The 17,050-nt window shown below is 40.8% G+C and overlaps 1 protein-coding gene across 33 annotated transcripts in view; it reads left to right on the top strand.

Annotated features, from left to right (window-relative positions):
• Nucleotides 1–11,492: 11,492 nt before the first annotated feature.
• The window catches only part of PCM1 (pericentriolar material 1), a 106,701-nt gene continuing 101,143 nt past the window's right edge, over nt 11,493–17,050 (top strand). For 11 of the 33 annotated variants that reach the window (XM_047771849.1, XM_047771835.1, XM_047771836.1 and 8 more), the window contains exon 1: nt 11,501–11,842. The gene's annotated coding sequence lies outside the window, so the exon portion shown is untranslated. Of the gene's footprint in view, nt 11,843–17,050 lie in introns of all 33 variants that reach the window. The other 22 variants (XM_047771852.1, XM_047771846.1, XM_047771843.1 and 19 more) reach the window with 4 other exon arrangements.

Raw genomic sequence — 17,050 nt, 5'->3', positions numbered from 1 at the left:
CTTAGCACAATGTCTTCAAGCTTCATTTACGCTGTAGCATGTGTCAGAATATCCTTCCTTTTGAGAATGAATAGGATTTCTCTTGTGGCACAGTGGGTTAAGGATCTGGTGTCACTGCAGCAGCTTGCACATGCCATGGGTTCAGCTGAAAAAAAAAATGAATATTTCATTGTATGAATATATATATACACCACATTTTGTTTATCTATTCATCTGTTGATGGATATTTGGGTTGTTTCCACCTGTTGGCTCTTGTGAATAATGCCACAATATGTCAGTGCCTTTTAATTGCTTTCCATGACTACTAAAGGATAAAAGAGAATGAGGCCAAAATATAAGCTCTTAACTTCACCTAGTGAGATTCAGAGTTAGATTTTGAGTATTTGCTCATGAACTCTACATGAGAATTAAAATAGTTAGCAAAACAGGTAAGTGTCTTAAAAAGGATTGTTCAGCTTTCAGAAGAATAAAAGCCTGCAAATAAAAATCCGAACCATCTCATGTTCCCTCCACTCTGGCCAAACTGAATACATCCCATTTCCCAAATTCAAATTATGTTTTCTGTTTCTGTGCCTTTGCCTATGTTGTTTACTTGCCTGAAGAAAGCTTATCTCGAAGGATCTATGACAGCCAAATCTGACCTGTAGGTCAGGACAGAGCAAAATGTCAGTAATTATTTTCTTATTCTGGGGCAATTTCATTCAGTATTTTTTATTCTACGGCTATATCCTATTTTGATTGATTTCCATACTTTTCCGTTTGTCTTTTAACTACTACATTTTACATATTACAGCCAAGGAATACTGTACATTTTATAACACAAGCTCCTTATGGTTATTCACTTATCAGTGACCAGTTCTGTGTCATCCAGTCAACAGGCAGCCCCAGCCAACAGTTCTGTCTGGTTACCTGGTGAGATTTGCAGTTGACATTTGTTATTTTTTTTGCCTCCTACCTTCTATTCCTCCTCTCTAAGAGCATCTCTGTTTCTGGCTGGGGCTTCTAGAACTTTCAGGGAAAATAATTCTGCACTTCCACTGCAGGAGCTAAAGGACAGTGGGCTGAGGGACTGAGATGCTTTATTCAGAGAATTTGCAACTTTGAGGAGAGACACAAGGAAGTCATTCACTCCAGAAGAGCAGAGGCGGCAGCAAGCTGGCCAGATGGTGCAGGCTATGACACGGTTGCTCTGCTCCTTGCTTTCTGCTTCTTTGCCTTCCAAAGTGTCCTTCATTCCTGTTCATCCTGAAGCCTGATGACCCCGGATGACTTTTGATTCTGTGAGTCCCACATTCTCCAGCAAATCCCACTTTTACCCTAAATTAGCTGGTCAGAAACTGATCAGGAACTCTAATACATTCTATCTTATTTCTACTCTCTCTCAACTTTTTGTTCCACTCTGGCTTTTAACTTTTTTTATGTAGCTGTCTATATCTATAGACATAGATATAGACATATTTGTAGATGAAGACGTAGATGTAATTTTGGACATAAATAAAGGGGTAGACATTATATATATATCTATCTAGTTACTGATCTCAAAAAATAAAGGGTCAGATTCAGAAACAGTAAAAGTGAAGAATAATATAAGTTGGCAGTTAGTTTTTACTGCTTTTAAACATTTCCCTTCAAAAGATCCTTATCCTAGGCTGTTCATCTGATGATATAGTACTAGTGGCATAGACAAAGACAAGAAAGCAAAAAAGCACAACTTGTGTTTGGGCTATGCCATGTACCCAGTTTGGAAAAAGGTTAACAAAAGTGATAAAATATGATTTGGCTGAAAAAGCCCAAGAACTGGAATCAGAGGATAATGACACAGATCAGATGGGAAAGTTTTCAAAAAATGACAAGATAAGGGCAGTGGAACAAAGAACAAAAAAGTGGGACCCACTTAGAAAATTAGGCATAGTCTACATTTCTCTTTCCAGTATGGGTTTGGATTAAAGCCTGGCTCTGGAGGACTGAGTTAAGCATCTCCCACTCTATTCTTGAATATCAAGGGTGGAGATGTCTAGAAAAGGAGATATTTCTTCCTAAAATATCTGCTAATCAGGACAGTTAACAGTCTTATGCAATTAATCTTAGCATTCAAAAAAGACATAACTTTTTTAGAAATTCATGCTGAGGAATGGGTCACACTAATTAGCATAGGTCACACCAGAGGAGGAACATTGTTTATTCTAATAGTGGGAGTAGCTGGGATAGTCTAGAGGCAAGGCCAAGGGAAAAACACTGTTCTGATAACAAAAAATTAGTAAAGAATTTGGAGTTTCCATGGGTAACCCAAGAGGAAGAGAATGAAAAAGGAGTGAGTGAGATAAGAATGGGGAGTAGGATGTCCAGAAAGAATCCATCATGATGACAGAAAGTTGGGGCAAAAGGCAGCCAGTGAGAAGTTCCAAGCTATGGCCAAAGGCTTTTAAAGAACAGGAATGTCAAATATTCAGTTTTAAGATGTTTGCTACTGCATAAAGTCCTCTTTCTCTTCACCCTCCTCACTGTTAACACCAAATTTTCAGGGAAAGCTATTACATAGAGGTGCCTTGTGTCCATGATATTTTGAGAAAATAAAGGAGATGAGCCCAGTTTCTGCCGTGGGAATGATGTGTGGGGTAAAGAAAAAGAATACCAAAACGAGGCTAGAATTGAGAGAAATCAAGACTTCAGCAGAAGTAAAAAATGAAAGAAAAACATTAGCTCCAAAGATCCTAGAAGATGTACAAGTGAGATGAGGTTTCCTGCTGGTCACCCCAACGGCTTCAAGGGCTTCAGGTAGTTGACATTTGAACTCCCTAAGTAAAGTGGGTGTGTTTATTATGCCACAAACTTACATGTGAAAGATAAATGTAACTCTTGTTTTTCTAATTGGATTTCAAGACACTATTCTCCCACCTTGAAGAAACCTAATCTCATTTGCATTGACTTCTGGGGCCCATGGCAGGTGGGGTTTGCTTCGTGCCACCCGAAACCATCTATTCCTGCTGTGGTCACTGAGCTCTCAGTTCTCAGCCATCAGTCCACACAGACTGCTGCTAAATGCTCCTCCTTTTCCTTTTCAGAAATGTAAGGGAAAGCATTGAATTCTTTCGATTTCCCATCAATTCTTTTTCTTTCCACACAGGCAAGTTAGAAATGGTGGAAACTGCTTTGATTGTAATCTTTTTTTCTTCTGTCTGAATTTTTCTTTCTTTCTTTTTTTTTTTTTGTCTTTTACCTTTTCTTGAGCCGCTCAAGCGGCATATGGAGGTTCCCAAGCTAGGGGTTGAATCGGAGCTGTAGCCGCCGGCCTACGCCAGAGCCACAGCAAAGATCCCCACAGCGGGATCTTAGCTGCGTCTGTGACCTACACCACAGCTCACGGCAACGTCGGATCCCCAACCCACTGAGCAAGGCCAGGGATAAAACCCAAAACCTCATGGTTCCTAGTTGGATTCGTTACCAATGGCGCCACAACGGGGACTCCATTATGTCTGAAATTTTTATCTTTTGTCTCTGATATGACTGGCTGTGACAATCTTTTATGGAGGCAATGCATGCTTATAGCTAGTCTGAATGGGGGAAAGAAAATATATAAGAAAATGGTACAAACGAATATCTACAAATATTGTTCAGTAGCATTTGCTTTATAGTCTCCCTTTCTTATTAGTTCCAGTCTTTGTAAAATAACTATCTTGCATAGTAATGAAATCACATATTTTTCCTGTTGCTAATTTCTTTTAATCTATCATTAATTATCTAAAAACTTAAACTCGACATCAGGGGTCAGCAAATTACGACCCTTAGGTTAAGTTGGGCCCACTGCCTATTGTAATATTTTTAAATGGTTGAAAAAAATTAGAAGATAATTAATCTTTTGTGACATGTGAAAATTATACAGAATTTAAATTTCAGTGTCAAAAAATAATGGCTTATGGGAATACAGCCATACTCATTCTTCACATATTGTCTGGCTGCTGTCGCTCCACAATCACGCAGTTGAGTAATGGGACTGTACAGCCCATGATACCTAAAATATTTACTATCTGGCTTTTTACAGAGAAAATTTGTCAACCCCAGCCTTTCACCCATCTGCTACAGCTATTGTCAGGGTTTTTGTTTTTTTTTTTTTCATTGTCTAGTCTGGAGTGTCCATCCTGCCAATGAATATCCCCCAGTTTTTAACTCCAGAAATTTAGTACTCTTCTGGTAAAGACAGAACATTTTAACCTCTCTTACCTGGTTAATCCAAGAGCACACATGTTTCACCAGTTCTCCCTGACCTTAGAATTTTTCTTATGGAAAGAGCAATGCAGCATGGGAAGTCTTTTTATGCTAAAAGAGCAAAAATCACAACGTACATAGCTGAGTTTCCCTGTATAATGCAGTGAATTTAATATGGCCCAATGAAACTCCAGTCATGTCATATACTTCTTCACCAGCCCAACCTCATTTTCAGGCATATACCAAGTCTAGTTGTCACCTGCACAAATCCTTATTTATGTGAGAGGAAAGACATGTTTCTGACCCAGAGTTCATCTTTTATAAAGTTACTCCAGACTACTCCTTTATAACCTTGACAGTTGTTGAGTTCTTACTTCATACAATTCTGGTTTCAATAAAAGTAAAAGCTAAGAAAAAAAAAAAAGGAGTTTCCATCATGGTTCACCAGTTAACGAACCTGACTAGTATCCATGAGGATGCGGGTTCCATCCCTACCCTCACTCAGTGGGTTAAGGATCCGGTTTTGTCATGAGTTGTGGTTTAAGTTGCAGACTTGGCTTGGATCTGACATTGCTGTGGCTGTCGCATAGGCCAGTGGCTACAGCTCCGATTTGATCTGAAGCCTGGGAACCTCCATATGCCACAGGTGTGGCCCTAAGAAAAAATAATAATAAGTAAAAGCTAAAGATTAGTTTTCATGCCTTTCCAATATTTTTCATATGAATTAGGAGACAAAGTCTATCAGCCCATACTTCCATATTTTCGGAACCCTCCCATCTAATTACCTGTTTTCTCTACTTCATTATTAACAACCTACATCTAGTTATATTTAATAATTTTCTGTTGCAGGTGTGGTAGAAGGCTAGGGAAAAAGATATGGACTATTTTGTTTGAAGTTTTTTTTTTTTTTAATTGCTATTCACATCCCTTTGTTTAAACCCCTCCAACTTGATGTGTCCTGGGAAATAAGTGTTCCATACAGGACTGTGCTACTGCAACTCGGATCAGGTTTACAAGAATAGAGAAGATGGGCTAAAAACATACAGACCCTCAAGAATATACACAGTGAAAATATAGGCAGAAGTGTCTAGTAGTCACAGCTCTGGAGATAGAAAGCCATGTAAAGACTGATGACCTGCAAATATATAAAGAATTGTTAGAATCCCAAGGGTTACATTTACTGAATGAGTGATTTTGAAAGAAAAGGACAATAAACTGGTTATGAAGGAAAGGGCAGTTCACACTAGTGTAAACATTAATATTGAATGTTGAGAGCAGCAGTTAGGCATTTTGGAATCTAGTAATAAAAAAGTCTGAACTAGACAGTAATGAGAGATGTCATGGTAATTAGATATGGGGAAAGAGAGGAGGGTAAGAAGAGCCTTGAAACATTATTTATGCATGTGGATTTAATATAATTAGTTGATATAATTACATAGTAATTAATTGATTTAATTATTTATATGCTCCGGGTTTTTTTTTTAACAAAAGTACATAACAAAAATCATAATTAATAAGAAGACTAGATGGTGTGTCTCAATCAGGAGTGATTTTGCCCTCACTACCTACCCTCACTCTACCCTAATTCTGAGGGATATGTGGCAGGAGACATTTTTGGTTTTTACAACTTGGGGGGGGGGGTTGATATAGGCACCAAGTGGGTAAAGGACAAGGATCCATGATGCACAGGCCAGCCCCCACAGCAAAGAATCATCCAGCTCAAGTGTCGATCATGTCAAAATTGAGAAACTCTGGGCTAAATTAAATCCGAGCAGTAAAGTGCTGAAGTTTAACCAAAAGGTTTAAGATGTCTCCAACCAGTCCCTGAGTGACATGATCAATCTCTTTTTTCAAATTACCCACAGAGCTAAAATAAAGAGTAAAGATACAATCAGTTATATTCAATTGTAGGACTATTACAAAATTAATTTTACTTTCAACCCTTGATAGACTTTGTGTTTCTGTCAACATGAATCTCAGAAACATAATGATGGGTAAAAAAGCAAGTCAAGCAAGAATATAATCAGTATAATACTATTAATATGAAGCTTAAAAACAAACTAAACAATATATTATTTAGGGATATACATACACACACACACATATACACATATACATGAGGGAAATGAGGAATTATAACCTTGACAGTATTCAAGATAGTATTTATGTCTGCAATGAAGGGGAATGAGTTTGTTGAAAAGCACAAGGGTCCTTAAACACACTGATTATATTCTATGTTTTTAGGTTAGGAAGTGAGTTTTTTGTTTTGTTTTGTTTTTTATGGCTGCACCTGCTACATATGGAAGTTCCGGGAGAGCAGTCGAATTGACCTACGCCACACAGCAACGCTGGATCTGAGCCCCATCTGTGACCTATGCTGCCCCGTGTGGCAATGGATTCTCAACCCACTGAGCAAGGCTGGGGATCAAAGCCGATCCTCACAGACTACTGAGCCACTGTGAGAATTCCAGAAGTAGGTTCTTGAGTGTTTCTTTTCTTATTGTACTTTATAATTTACATAAATGTCATACATTCTCTTGGGTATATCAAAAGTCACGTAATAAAAACTATCTCAAATTCAGTTACGATGGTAGTATAGCGGTCACTGAAGGTCTTTCCTTTAGATTCTATCACCACCTTCAGGTTGAAACTAGGTACTGCAAATACTGTCTTCAAAGACCAAATTGATGAGTATCAAAAATAAACTCTACAAGGCATTTGGGATATAAAGAAATATAAGAGGAAAGATTTCTGCTCTATCAATGCTTAAAATCTATCTATGGATAAAGAACATACAGAACACATTAAAGAGAAAAACAATAGAACTAAACAATATATTTTAAGTGTCTCCTGGTCAGTATCATACTAAATATCAAGTAACAGAAATAAATGATATTGGAGTGTCCGTTGTGGTGCATCAGAAATGAATCCTACTAGGAACCATGAGGTTGTGGGTTCAATCCCTGGCCTCACTCAGTGAGTTTAGGATCTGGCGTTGCCATGAGCTATGGTGTAGGTCGCAGATGCAGCTTGGATCCCAAGTTACTGTAAGCTGTGGTGTAGGCCAACAGCTATAGCTCTGATTGGACCCCTAGCCTGGGAACCTCCATATGCTGTGAGTGCAGCCCTAAAAAGCAAAAAAGAAAGAAAGAAAGAAAGAAATGATATTTTACGCAGTATGACGACTGATTTCATTTACCATCAGAATCCAACTCGTTGACTTGATTCATTCGACTTCTACCTTCTATTCGGCTTAATTACTTCATTCCAGTCACCACCTGGGATGTTTTTGCCTTTACCCTCTCCTCTGCTATCCCTGCTCTGTTCTAAACACTGCCACTAGATTAAAAGTCAAAATAACTACTTCATTATATTACTGCCTCTTCCGAACCCTCAAGTGTTTCCACACAACCTACTGAACAAAGCCCAAACTCTTCAGATCAATATTTAAGATTTTTTACAATTAGGCCCCTACCTGTTCATCAATTTTTTTGTTCTTTTCCTGCTTCCCCATCCCCCACCAGATGAATCCTCTACTTCACCCAGTCTGGTTTCTTCATTATCCATTGCTTATTCTGGATGTATTTATTATCTGTGTTATAGGTTTGCTGCTATTCCTTGAATATCATTCGTCCATTTAGGCCTCCTTTCCCAACTTTAGTACATATGTTAAGTTGTTCTTAAGTATGGAACCCTGTGATGCAGTTTCAATGTGTATCTCTTAGAAGCCCCTCAAGTCCCCATCTACATTGCCACCAGACTGTTGTCCCTAATTTCATCTTACATAGAAATCCTGGAGCTGTCATCATCTTTGAGGCAATATATCAATACTTTCTCTGTACTCCTAAAGCACTTACTGTCTGTATCATTTACATGCCATTTTTTCACAGCACAGATGCTAAACTGGTTCATTTGCATAAGGTTTGTTTTCTAAATTGGATGTGAAGTTTAGAAGTCTGGGGTTTTGGGGTTTTTTTTTTTTTGCTTTTTAGGGTCAAACCTGTGGCATATAGAGGTTCCCAGGCTAGGGGTCAAATCAGAGCTACAACTGCTGGCCTATGCCACAGTCACAGCAACGCAGGACCCAAGCCTCATCTGCAACCTACACCAGAGCTCATGGCAACCCCAGATCCTTAACCCACTGAGCCAGATCCTTAACCCATTGGGCCAGGGATTGAACTCGAAACCTCATGGTCTCTAGTCAGATTCATTTCCCCTGCGCCACAAGGGGAACTCCAGTCTGAGATAATTTTACCATTTTTCAGTTTCCTGCCTCCGTCCCCTGCTAAGATCGACAATGTTCATATTTAGTTTGAGTACCCCATTTTAATGAAAAAATTTTCTCAGACTCCTCCCACCAGACATGATAGTATTGACATCATTTTTTAGGGTTCATAAATTTAAAAAAATATGACAATAATGATGTCAGTAATGCTTTTGAATTGTTTTAATGACATATTTCTACATATTTAAAAATGATACATAGTATGTAGTATGTAAGAACTAAATATATGCATAAAACAAAATGGTGATGAAGATGATGATTACAGCTAATATTGTGAGACCCTATCATATGCTAATACTTTTTCCGCGCTTTTTTTTTTTTTTTTTTTTTGCTTTTTAGGGCCATATCCAAGGAACATGGAGGTTCCCAGGCTAGGGGTCAAATCGAAACTTGCAGCTGCCAGCCTACCTACACCAGAGCCGCAGCAATGCCAGATCCGAGCTACATCTGCAACCAGGTAGCTCACAGCAACGTCTGATCCTTAACCCACTGAGTGAGGCCAGGGATCGAAGCCGCAATCTCATGGTTCCTAGTTGGATTTGTTTCCACTGAGCCAGGACGGGAACTCCTCCCGTGCATTTTCTTAATCAAAAAATCCCTCCAAGGAGTCAGTAGACCTCAGTTTAGACCTGGCCTCTTTCACTTGGAGCTGTCAGAACTTTGGTGACTTATTTAATCTATCATTAGTAAAATGAACTGATGCAGAACCAATCTCTTCAGGATAGTTGTGAGAATTAAGAAAATCACAATAGGAGTTCCCATCGTGGCGCAGTGGTTAACGAATCCGACTAGGAACCATGAGGTTTCGGGTTCGATCCCTGCCCTTGGTCAGTGGGTTAACGATCCGGTGTTGCCGTGAGCTGTGGTGTAGGTCGCAGACGCGGCTCGGATCCCGCATTGCTGTGGCTCTGGCGTAGACTGGCCCCTAACCTAGGAACCTCCATATGCCGAGGGAGCGGCCCAAGAAATGGCAAAAAGACAAAAAAATAAACAAATAAAAAATTAAGGGCAAAAGTAAACCATTTAAAAAAAATAAAAAGAAAATCACAATAGATGAAATGCTTAGTACAAAATAAACACTATTTTTAAAAAAAATCCTTCCAAGGTAAGAATATTATTAGTTTCTCCTCATTTCATAGATGAGGCAAATTGAAGCTCAGAAACGTTAAGTAACTTATCCAAGATCTTAGAGCACGGTGGAATTACAATGAGGCCTAAGGCATGGTGGACTACAGTAAATACAATCCATTAGCTGCTCTGTGCTCTGAGTTTTCTTACAAAACAGAATTGATTTATATCATATCCTATTTCTTCATCATTCACTAAAATATTTGCTTTTAAAGGGCATGGACTATGCTTTTGTTACCTAAGTAATTAGCACTATTAGACATACAGAAAGTATTTTAAAATGTACCTCAGGGAGTTCCCTAGTAGTCTAGTGGTTAGGACTTAGTGCTTTCACCACTATGGCATGGATTCAGTCCTTGGTCTGGGAACTGAGATCCCATGTCAAGTCACTACTCACTGTGGCCAAAAAAAAGTATGACAAATAAACAGTGTCAAAGATCACTGTACTGGAATGGAACCTGGATTCAGCTGCAAATTACAGCAGCAGGAAGGGTTTTATCTGAATTATGTACTGAGATGCAGTTCTATTAATTGCTTTTGTGAAAAAATTTCTATTGGTAACAGAACAATTTGCTGTTGGAACCCAGATGCCATTCTTCATTCTTCCTATTTTTATTTTGCGTAAAACAAAATTATCCCACAATTACAAACGGTCTTAAAAAAACAATGTCCTTGCATGCAAGAAAAATTGGCTAGCATTTCAAAATTTTCAGATAGCCACACAGGCGTTGTCACTTGACCATATTTTTAGGGTTTGTAATGAAGTAGGACCCTGTGGGGCCTTGGGGGCACGTCTTTCCCCCCATATCCTATGCTTTAGCTCCTCTCTGAAGTACCTAGATAACACTATCCGATGCACATTTTCAGAGTTGTTTTACAAATGTGAAAACCTCCCACAAAACTCACGATGTTAACTACTTGATGACAATGAGCCCATGGTCCTCTAGCCTCCTGGAGCCTAAGGATTGATGTCAACCCGGAAGACACCACGCTGTTACTTCACCTTCAACCAGAGAGCTGTGCAGGAGCTGAACACACACCCTGCAACTCCCTTCCCTTCCCTGGCTTTTAAAAATGCTTTGCCAAAACCCTTTACAGAGTTCCATGTTTTAGCAGCATGAGCCACCCTTCTCTTTGCATGGCCCTAAAATTAACTTTTTTCTGCTCCAAACTGATTTCTCTGTTTGACTTCACTATGCTTCCCGCGAACAAATTTGCATTCCCTAGCATTTTAAGGGAGAATGTGTAAATAAACTAACCTTAAAAGTGTCGCTGCTGAGAGAAGAATAAAAAAAGAATTCAAAGACTATAGTCTTAGAGAAAACTTCTGGATACTAAATTTTGATGAAGGTCAGTGGTTCTTCAAAGGAAAAAGTAGGGCATTAATCCAAGGCGGTGTTAATTATTAACATGTGTGACTCTATCCTTGACCAGCTGTATGATGTTCCTCCAATTAACTCATGGGATTTTCCTCACGTGTAAACTTAGGACCAGATTGCACGGGCCCTTTTGTTTTCAACCTTCCTGTGATGAAGCTGTTGGTGGACAGGGAACAGGAGAGCGATCCCCAGCTTTAGTCTTTCCTACTCCAGCCAGCACAACCCGGAGCTGGAAGCCCCACGGAAACCACTACGCGCCTCTGCGCACTTCCCAGCTACCTGAGGCGGAAGTCAATCCACTTCCGTCAGGGCCTCCAGCCCCTGGCAGGGCGATCGGCGCCCGAAGCGCACAGCATATTGGGACTTGTAGTCATTTCTTTTGGGCGGCTGAGCGGGCGCGTATAACCTCAGGTTGACCTGGCATTCTGGGATATGTAGTCTCCAGTGGCTCGTTTGTGTAATAGGCACCGCTGCCAGAGGTGACACCATAGACTCCAGCGGATCACATGACTCCAGTCTAGAGCGTGGATCACACTGTAGCTCCCGCCCGGGCGAGTTTCGCCCCCGCGCGGCCGTTGCCGCGGAGACGGCGCAGGTCTCCCCTCCCGTTGCCCCTCTGCAGTCCCCCCCGCCCCTCTTCTCCCACCACAATGAGATCCTAAGATGGCGGTGGCTGCGGCGGTTGGCGCCGAGTAGCTGAAGTAGAAGAGGCGGCCATTGGGCCCTAAGCAGCAGGGAACTTGGGGACTCTCCCTGGTACGGACTCGAAGGGAAGACCGCTGCCGGTGGCGAGGCGTGGGAGCGACCGCTACTCCGCTCTTGGCAGGAGCTTGTGCTTCGTTTACAGGTAATGCCTGCGCGTCCTCAGCCCTTGGCAACCGAGGGTAGCGCGGCTCTGGGCGGGAGAGCAACGGCTCTGACACGCTTGACCCTGGAGGGCCTGGCGTCGGGCTCACGCCTTGGTCTGGGCTCCTGGGTCCTCTTGCTTCCAGTCTGCTGGGCAGGCAGCCCGCCCCCTACTCCGGACGAACCGACGCAATCTCGGGGTACGCATCTGGAGACGCATTGGCGTTTTCAGAACTCCCTTCTAGCCTCCCCGCCCCTCTCTCTTTCTTGCCCGCGGAGGAGGCCGCCTTGCGACTCGGGAGTTCCAGGAATGTCCGTTGCGAGTGGAGGAAACGGAGTAGGGGGCTGCGGTTTGATTGCCAGGGGCGGGGAGTCTAGTTTTTCATAGCCAGGGGCCTTCATCACTGCGCTTCTGCTCTCCCCTCTTCCCCCTAGATTCCATTCTGTGGGGCTCTGGATGTCCAGAATTTGGGGTGGAGAAGGGCGGATGAGGAGCGACGCGATTTTGGGGTTGGGCTGTGAGCAGCGGCATTTTTGCTGTCTCGGGTGTTCTTCGAGCGGAAGGGCCGGGGGAGGCGTTCCTGAGTTTGGCTAAGAGGGGTTTTATGCTGGCGACGGGAATGTTAAATTTCCTAGCTCTTCCCTCCCCCCGCCCATTGCTCCCCCCCGCCATCCCTGACTGCAGGTCAGTTCGGATCGGCCCAGAGTGGGGAAAACTAAATGCCAAATGGGATTTGGGGAGCGTTGCTAGCTTTGCAGAAACTGACGTTTGGGAATTAGGTGGAAAGTCCTGCTTGGGAGGTGGACCGGCCGAATTTTTAATCCCGCCGCCCGCTCCTCAATTTCGTCACGCTCGCCATGTCTGGATTTTTTTTTTTTTTTGGACCGATTCGAGGTCTGTCTGTGTCTTGGGTTCTGTGGGTGACTGATCGTGTTTTGGCGTCAGAAGAAGCGGGCTTTCTGAGTGCCCCTTCCACCCCCGCCCCATAACTACCTTCCAGACTCCGCCTTCTGGTATTCTCTGGTTACTGGAGTGGGTGTTGTAAAGCTTCGGGTGCACCTGCTCCTCTCTTTCCCTTTCACCTTCCCAGTGAGGGCCACTGGAAACCATTGTAATTCTTAGTTTTTGAAACTAAGAAAGTAAACCTTGAAAAGTAAACCTTGTGTTTATGTAGCGTCGAGGGTTTTGTTTTTGTTTTGTTTTAATAAAGTAGCTAGCTAGCTTTATGAAAAAAATAAAATTTTTTCAATAACGAGTATGCAAAGTTCTGCAGTAGTTTTGAATGACAGGGAGTTAATGACTTGATCAATCCGAAGAATAAAACTTTGGCATGGATCTTTACATGATAATTGCATTAGTAGATATTAAGATATCACATTGTTTTTTGGTAGAATCTTACACGTTTGGAGGATTTAAACATTTATGTATACCACATTGTATTCCTAAAGGATTAAAGTAAGTTGAGTTTAAAATATTAATAAATTTTTCCTTTCCTGTCGATTTTCTAGACATACTTTAGGGTATAAATATAGTGTTTGTTATTCTGTGCTTCATAGTGTAAGTATAGAATTTACTAAAGTGTTTGTTTTTTTAAATCATAAGCCGACAGCAGCTTTGCAGCGTGAAGTAGGAAAGCAAAAACTAGTTTCTAAACAGGTAATTTGACATCATTATATATGTTGTTGGCCTTCCTGTTATAGTAGAGGACTTTATGATGGAGGCTGCTATCAAAATACCAGTGCATGGTTGAGGGCTCTCCTATGTAGTAAACAGTCCAGGTTTGCTGCCCTGTTTCTCCTGCTTTTTAAAAAGCCTGCCAATTTGGTATGCTTTCCTACTTTTGTTAGAAAAAAGCCATATTATTCCTAATTATTAAATACTAGAATAGTTTATGCAGTACCATTCAAAATGTCTTTGTCTTCACAGAATTTCTTCAGCCCATTGAATTTAACTGTATCCTATAACAACTATTTGGATAGCTTCTTGTTCCAGATTCATTTACTCTTAAGTCATCCTCTACAATTTTTCTATTAATTGGCTTTTTTTTTTTAATTCACAAACTCCTCTACTTTTTGAGCTTATTATGTATACTTTTGACTGGAGTTTTTGTTTTTGTTTTGTTTTTTAGCCGTCTAAAATTATTTTAAACATTAGTTTTTATGCATTGTCAGATGCTGGTTATGTATTCTCTGACCAGCAGAAAAAAAAAAGCCAGTGTAGGTTCATTGAGGGAATGCAAAGTAATTGCTAACCATTTCGAAATTAAATGACTAAAGAATGAGATTAGAATAAATTTATGTTCAAGGCATTTTAGCAATAATTTCTCTTTAAAAAAAAAAAACCGAGAATTTAATTCCACTGTTAAAATTTTAAGATAGCCCATTTTCAAAATGTTTCATATGTCCTAGCTTTAGAGGAAAGCAGACAAATCTTCAGCTCCCTTATGAAATAAGCTATCATGAGAAAATGTATTGTCCATTCATATCTTTTTTTTTGTCTTTTGTCTTTTTGTTGTTGTTGTTGTTGTTGTTGTTATTGTTGTTGCTATTTCTTGGGCCGCTCCCGCGGCATATGGAGGTTCCCAGGCTAGGGGTTGAATCGGAGCTGTAGCCACCGGCCTACGCCAGAGCCACAGCAACACAGGATCCGAGCCGCGTCTGCAACCTACACCACAGCTCACGGCAACGCCGGATCCTTAACCCACTGAGCAAGGGCAGGGACCGAACCCGCAACCTCATGGTTCCTAGTCGGATTTGTTAACCACTGTGCCCACGACGGGAACTCCTGTCCATTCATATCTTAATCATAATTCTTTTTTTTTAATTGACAGAGTATAACAGAATAAGACAAGAAAAGTGGGAGTGGGAAAGGTCAAATGTGAGTTTCTGTATTAGAGTTCTTAACACTGGCGTGCGTAACAGTCATTGAATAAAATAGTTATAAAATCAGTTAAAATAATTTTCCTTTTAACACATTAGGGAAGATGGATAAAATAGAATAAAGATATAGGGCAACTGAGTGAAACTCACTTTAGAAGACCTTGGTTTTCTCAATAAGAGATTTGGCTGTTTGTAAAGGGGGCAAGTGTATTTAAGATTTAAGAAAAGTAGAAAGGGTTGGAGATAATTGCTGTAGGGAATTTATTAAGAAGCCAGTAAGGGGGATATAGAAGTACATTTATCACATAAATTGAGTGCTACAATGTGTGACCTAATGGCTGTAAAGTACTAGAAATAAGGCAGTAAGCCAAACAAATATGATTCCTTACCTCAGGGAGTATACCTACATTTTGAAAGTGAGTGTATAGCATAGTATAGTATACCTTAATAGTGGACACAGTCAGTGCTGTTTTATAACTATACGACTGCTTGACAGTTTGAGAGTAGAATACAAGAGACTAGTTAGTGGGGTTTATCCATAACTGAGTTGATAAAATTAGTAAATAGGTGACGAGGTCAAGGATGCTAGGCAAGGCATTTTTGGAATGGCTTACTTGAGTGTGTGTTTGAGTTGAGTAAAGAAGTGAGGGATTGCTGGATTCTTGAAAAGGGAAATGATCAAGGGACTGGAAATATTCAGCAGGATCTAGAATAGGTTGGGCAGGAACAAGCAAGTAAGAGTAGAATGCAAGGACTTGGGTTTGGAAAGAGGGATTTCACAAGTTCAGGATCTTGAATTCTGGACATAGTAAGAACAGTATTAGAATAGAGAAGTGAGATGGATGTTGGAACAGAGGTCAGAGTCTTAGAAAATCATTACAAATACTCAGCTCATGAAAGTAGAGAATGAAGTGGAGAGTGAAACCATGAGCCATTTATCAAGAAAACTGTAAAACTGTCTTGGGGCGGATAGTAGGAAGTGGTACTCAAGATGGGATGCGTGATTTATTTATTTATTTATTAGTCTCTTTAGGGCCGCACCCAGGGCATATGGAGGTTCCCAGGCTAGGGGTTGAATCCGAGCTGTCTACTAGCCTATACCAGAGCCACAGCAACACCAGATCCAAGCCATGTCTGTGACCTACGCCACAGTTCACAGCAGTGCCAGATCCTTAACCCAGTAAGCGAGGCCAGGGATGGAGCCTGGGTCCTCACGGATGCTAGTCAGATTCGTTTCCACTGAGCCACCAACAGGAACTCCAGGAAGCATGATATTTTTGATGGCTAATTTATTCTTATTTTTAATTTTTTTTTGTCTTTTGTCTTTTTAGGGCCATACCCATGGCATATGGAGGTTCCCAGGCTAGGGGTCTAATCAGAGCTGTTGCTACCAGCCTACGCCAGAGCCACAGCAACGCCAGATCTGAGCCGCGTCTGCGACTTTTACCACCTCTCACGGCAACACCAGATCCTTAACCCACTGAGCAAGGCCAGGGATCGAACCCACAACCTCATGGTTCCTAGTCAGATTCATTTCCGCTGCGACACGTTGGGAACTCCTGATGGCTCATTTATTTAAAAGAGGAAGGTTGAGCATTGTTAAATAAGAATGGCCTGTAAACATTATTCTTTTTCCTGAGAATCTGAGCATCTAGGAAGAGTAACATCTTCTTTCAGAAAGAATTTCTAAGGAAATAGTACTTTTGGATCAATTTGGGATTTTATTTTATTTTTTTGACTGTGCCCCTGGCTTATTGAAATTCCTGGGCTGGTGATTGAACCTCCACCACAGCAGCAACCAGAGATGCTGCAGTGGCAATGCTGGATCTGTAACCCCCTGGACCACAAGGTCACTTCCGATTTGGATTTTATTGAAGCTAAAGAAGTAGGAGGGATATTTGGGAACAATGTGTAATCAATAACAAGAGATAATTTGAATATAAATTGGAGAGAAGTTTTAGCAAGCAGAATTTAATTGACCTTGGGGTTCTCACTTGCTTTTATAGAAAGTAAGGTTATATTAAATTTTCTCGGTATGGAAATGCTCTGCACAGAGTAACTGTACCATAGATGGACCCAGTGCAATACTTGGTACATAGTGAGGTCTAATCAAATTTCCGCTGATTCTAATTGAGTGTTACATTGCAGTCTGCTGTTGCAGTCTATCCCCCTCCCCCTAATACCTTAAGAGTTTTTTTTTTTTTTTTAATTTAAGGAGGGTAGTTATAGAGAGATGTCTAAAAAATTATTGAAATTTTTACAAAGTGCCAAATTGAAAGAACTATTTGAAAAGATCCTGTGTGATTTTTAGGTGCAGAGAAGAAATTGG

Source organism: Phacochoerus africanus, chromosome 3, assembly GCF_016906955.1.
Source record: "Phacochoerus africanus isolate WHEZ1 chromosome 3, ROS_Pafr_v1, whole genome shotgun sequence".
NCBI lineage: Eukaryota > Metazoa > Chordata > Mammalia > Artiodactyla > Suidae > Phacochoerus > Phacochoerus africanus.
This window is presented reverse-complemented; position numbering and strand designations above follow the sequence as displayed.